Below are 6,000 nucleotides of genomic sequence, written 5' to 3'. Positions count from 1 at the left end.
TTTTCAAAAAGGTTCGTCTCCAGTCAAGGTTCTAGCAACAGCAATGAATTGGCCATTTCAAAGGTCACCTGAACGAGACCACTACAATGTAAAGGGATTTTGTGAGATCATCTTATTAAACGTAGTGATGATAAAGGATCTGTATTTTAATCGGTTTGATTAGGTATATCACAGTTTGATTTCTATGGGTTCCAGAACAGTTCTTGAATTGTTCTGGAGTTGAGTGATTGGAGTCACATGACTACTATATTATTGCCTAGGCGACACTTTTTCATCTACATTGTATATGTTGATGTGAAGAGGGAGAGAACTTTTCTTTGCAAAATGCAATTTGCAGTTTGAATTACAAGGATTACAAAGACTTGTATGCTATTTTGAGTTAGTCCTATTAGCATACATGAATTACAACTGATTCGAAAATATATGGCCAATTTGCCCTTTAATGCGACAAATGGTTTAGACGGTAAATGCTGGATAATTTGACAGATCGGCCAAATAATAAATCATTAATATGGCGATTTTAGCGGCATCTTGTAAAAAAGAAGTCAATGCCGTCATATGCAATTTCCCTGAAGCACTTTTGTCAAAATAATTATTTGAAATGTAATAAATTACTTGCTAAATGTTCAAACATCATTTGAGAAAAAAATTAGTTCAATAGACTTCAAAGAAAAAAAGGAAAACGGTCAGTAGTTTGGGCAGCCATCTTAGGAATGGCGTCATATAGCATTCTTTAGTACATGTGCTGATATTGAACTGGCGTCATATAGCATTCTTTAGTACATGTGCTGATATTGAACTGGTTCTCCTAATTAATTCGTATGAAGCACAATTCCTCAATCTTGTGAACCCTCAGTGACCATAGATGGCACAGCTGGATTCTTTGAGGTCATAAATGAGGTCTGCAGTGGAGTTCCAATATTTGCCAAGTCTGGAAAGCACTGTAGAGAACTCTTTTTCTGGATAGTCTTCAAAAGTTCTTTTACGCATACATCAGATGTGACACAACCAGCACGTTCAGTGGGAAAGTCAGACCAATGAAAAACATAACATTTATGGCCTAATTAATGACCTCGATGATGTCATCTGTGCCATTTATTGTCGCACGAGGGTCCACAAGATTGATGAATGGTACTTTATATGAATTATGAAACTATGTGCTAAGGAGAACAAAATCCACCATTCGAAGAAAGTGGATCTGGTGAAATTTCCATTATGCCGGAGAAGTCGGAAACACCATATACGATATATAAGAATCTGAGGGAGATCCCACATCTCTGAACCTGTTGTTCCTGATATAAACATTGATGGATCATGAAAGATGACAAGCTAGAACAACACTGGTAATGTAGTGTCACATCAGCTCATCGACATTAAAGACGGTGCTCTGGCTCTCGACGAATTTGATACTGATATCTCGATTTCTCTGATTTGGACTATCAGCTACCAGACAAGTGAGCAGTGATCAGCTACCAGACAAGTGAGCAGTGAGCGGAGAAAGCACGCACAATGATAATTAAGAACCAGCGAAAGAAATATGTGACACTTTAGTATCCATCTGACATTTTGTTTATGCTATGCATAGGAAATAAACAATGAATGTGCTCACTTTCAAAGACACAAACGTTCTGGTAACTGTTCATGATATTGACGGAAACACAGGTTTAGCTTAGGTTATGTATTTGTTTTTCTATTGTGGTCATTTTGATACATCATTTGTCTACTTCGGTTGAAAAATATGAATGTTATGACTATTTTTCACTTTATATGACATTCGAGTTGGCGGCCATTTTGATACATAATAACAGGAACTTATACAATGTAAACATTTGTTTCTGTTGTTGATTGATAAGTGATCAAAAAACTGAATAGAAATAATAGTATGCTGTTGGAAAACATTTTTGCTGCGTCAAGCCAAATATGAAAAATTTGCTAAAAAATTACCATTTTTGAGCTTAAAATTCGATTTTATCATTTCCTGCGTAGAAATCACTACATATATTCGATTATTTTATCCTAATATGTATCTGTTGTCCTATTGTCATATTGTGGTCATTTTGATACCTTATTTGTCTACTTCAGTTGAAAAGTGTCAATGTTATTACTATTTTTCATTTTTAGTAAAATTCGATATGGCGGCCATCTTGATGACGTCATAACCGGATACTCATCCCAATTTATGCAATGTTAACATTTTGATTTGTGATCAGTGGGTCATAAGGGTTTAGAAAAGTATTAGTTCGAAGGTTGGGGGGTGTACATGTGGGACCCTCCTAGTAGGCCGGGATCTAGGGGCCCCCCCCCCCCCCCCACAACTTAACGAACCAGTGTTTTTCTGAAGCCTTATGACCCACTGATAACGAAATCGAGAGGTAACATTGTATAAACTGGGATGAACTTCGGTTATGACGTCATTAAGATGGCCGCCATCTCGAATTTCACTAACAATTGACAATAGTCATAACATTGACATTTTTTCAACCGAAGAAGACAATGAGGCATCAAAATGACCGCAATAGAACAACAAATACATATCAGGACCATATAATCCAATATATGTAGTTATTTCTACGCAGCAATGAAAAAATCGGATTTTAAGCTCAAAAATGGTAATTTTTTAGCCAATTTTTCATATTTGGCTTGACACAGCAAAAATGTTTGCCAACAGCAAACTATTATTCTAATCAGTTATTTGACTCTTATCAATCAGTAAAAACAACACCAACAAAAAAACACCATGTTAACATTTTATAAGCTCTAGTTATGACGTCATCAAGATGGCCGCCATCTCGAATTTCACTAACAATTGAAAATAGTCATAACATTAGCATTTTTCAACGAAGTAGACAAATAAGGTATCAAAATGATCATAATAGAACAACAAATTCATATCGGGACCACATAACTCAATATATGTAGTGATTTTAGGTAGGAATGAAAAAATCGGATTTTAAGACTCACAAATGATAATTTTTTAACAAATTTTTATTTGGCTTGACGCAGCAAAAATGTTTACAACAACAAACTATTATTCGTAAACAATAATTTGACCTCTAATTACTCAGTAAAACAATAAAAATGTATAGAGATACAAAAAAGAATTTTTTTATACCATCATTAAGTTTACAAAACATCTCCGGGTGCGTATACTGGGTATATGCTATTTTTCTTACTCCAAACCGCTGACACTACAGTTTCCTGGTGTATTATACGTTCCTCAAATAAGTTTGACTATTGACGATTTATAAGTAGGAAACATGAATGTAAAGTTGACAGAATATCTAGGTAGGACAAGTCATAGTTTCGTTTATTTCCTATGCATAGTATAAGCAAAATGTCAGATGGTTACCACAATGTCACATATTTCTTTCACTGGTTCTCAATTATAACCATTATCATTGTGCGTGCTTTCCCGCCTCACTGCACTATCCTCTCACTACAAATTACCAGTGGTGTTCTAGCCTGTCATCTTTCATGTAGACCCATCCATGGCCAGAGGTTTATATCAGGAACAACAGGTTCAGGGATGTGGGATCTCCTTCAGATTCTAACATATCGTATATGCTGTTTCAGACTTCTCAGGAAATTACACCAGATCCAGATTCTTCGAATGGTGGAATGATTCAAGCACCATTCATCAACCTTGTGGACACTCGTGCGACTATAGATGGCACAGGTGATATCCTCGAGGTCTTTAATGAAGTCATAAATGTTAAATTTCATTGGTCAGACTTGCCCCAGTCCCTTGAAGGTACTGGTTGTGTCGCATCTGGTGTATGCGTGGATACACCATTGAAGACTCTCCAGAAAAAAAGTTTTCTACAGTGCTCTCCAGACTTGGCAAAGAGAGGAACTTCACTGTAGACCTCATTTATGACCTCAAAGAATCCACCTGTGCCATCTATGGTCACTGAGGGTTCACAAGAATGAGGATTTGTGCTTCATACGAATTAAGGAAAAGCAACTCAACCCTTTGCAGAATGTGGCTCTGGTGTCTTTTCCATCCTACCAGAGGTCTGGAACATCATATGCGATATGTGAATCACTAGGTTGAAAACAGGATCAGCTCCCACATCCGCGAACCCGATGTTATTGATGTTACCTCTGGCCATGGACGGTTGACAAGTTAGAACTACGATGGTAAACCGGTAATGTAATGTCACATCAGCTCATCAGCTCATCGACACTCTGGCGAGAAAGCACGCACAAAGATAATGCTTATCATTAAGAAATATGTGATACTGCAGTAACCATCTGACAGTTCCTTACGTTATACACAGAAAAATAAAGTTAATAGTGGATGCGCTATTTTTAAAAGAAACAAATTTCGGAAAGTGTCGTGGTATTAACGGAAACAAATGCTTTCTTCAGTTTTAATTTGATACCCTATTAGTTGGCGTTGTGCAGTAAAAAATCATTTTGAGACGCTACTAGTCTACAAACTTTCGAACATGAAAATGGATTACAGGAAATTTCAAGTCCCACTTAGATATTAAGCCAACTTAAAATTCAAATGTGTTAAGATATGAATCGTCAATTGCCAATGTTATCTTGTAAATTCTAAGACATCCGGAAACTGTAGTGTCAGCGGTTTGGAAAAAACAGCAATAATTCTGTATACGCACCCGGTGATGTTTTGTAAACCAAATGATGGTATAACAATGATTCTCTTTTGCATTTCTGTATATTTTTGTTGTTGTTGTTTTTACTAATTGATAAGAAGTCAAATAACTGATTACGAATAATAGTTTCTTGATTGAGAAACAATTATAGCTGCGTCAAGCCAAATATGGAAAATTTGCTAAAATATTATTTTTGAGCTTAAAATCTTATCTTTTAATTTCCTGCGTACACATCACTATTTATATAGGATTATTTGGTCCCTATATGTATTTGTTGTTCGATTGTGGTAATTTTGATACCTCATTTGTCTACTTCGGTTGAAAAATGTTATTGACTATTTTTCACTTTTCCGTGAAATTCGAGATAGCGGCCATCTTGATGACGTCATAACCGGAGCTTATACAATGTTAACATTGCTTTTTTGTTGTTGTTGATTTTACTGATTGATAAGATGTCAAATAACTGATCAGAAATAATAGTTTGCTGTTGGCAAACATTTTTGCTGTGTCAAGCCAAATATGAAAAATTGGCTAAAAAATTACCATTCTTGAGCTTAAAATCCGATTTTTTCATTTCCTGCGTAGAAATAACTACATATATTGGATTATATGGTCCTGATATGTATTGTGTCTTGTGCATTTTGATGCCTCATTTGTCTTTTTCGGTTGAAAAATGTCGATGTTATGACTATTTTTCAATATTTAGTGAAATTCGAGATGGCGGCCATCTTGATGACGTCATAACCGGAAGTTCATCCCAGTTTATGCAATGTTACCTCTCGATTTCGTTATCAGTGGGTCATAAGGCTTCAGATAAAACATTGGTTCGTAGTGGGGGGGCCATGTGACCCCCAGATCCGTACCATCTATATATCGTATTGGCCATGTTTTATTAACCGGCGAATCGACACCGAAGCCATCAGTTATTTATAAATGATAAAATGCGGATAAAGTTTTGTCACGCCATGTATCATACATTTCGAAATAAAGTAGTTAACCATCATTTATTCAATCTAAAATGAGTAAGTGTTTTATTCCAATATAATGCAAAAGAATTATCTAAAGTTGTATTTTGAAGTAAAAATAAGCAGAAAATATACATATTCTTTGCGGTGGCAAAAATCGATTTATTGGCATTAATTATGTACATGTACTTAGGGATATCAGTAACAGATTAAGCGGATCGAGGCTTGGCAATGAGTTTAGCAGATAGAAAAAAATATATTTAGAAGTAAGGACCACATATTTACATAATGATATCCATCCATATCGAAACAAGCAGTGGACAGTAGTAGCTTTTTTAGATTAAATAAGTCCATACGAACATTTTATATTTTTTTCGTACTTCAACATACACTGAGTCTATTACTCACTCTGA

The sequence above is a fragment of the Argopecten irradians genome, chromosome 14 (assembly GCF_041381155.1).
Source record: "Argopecten irradians isolate NY chromosome 14, Ai_NY, whole genome shotgun sequence".
Lineage (NCBI taxonomy): Eukaryota > Metazoa > Mollusca > Bivalvia > Pectinida > Pectinidae > Argopecten > Argopecten irradians.
The sequence above is the reverse complement of the archived record's forward strand: the minus strand, read 5'-3'. Positions refer to the sequence as shown.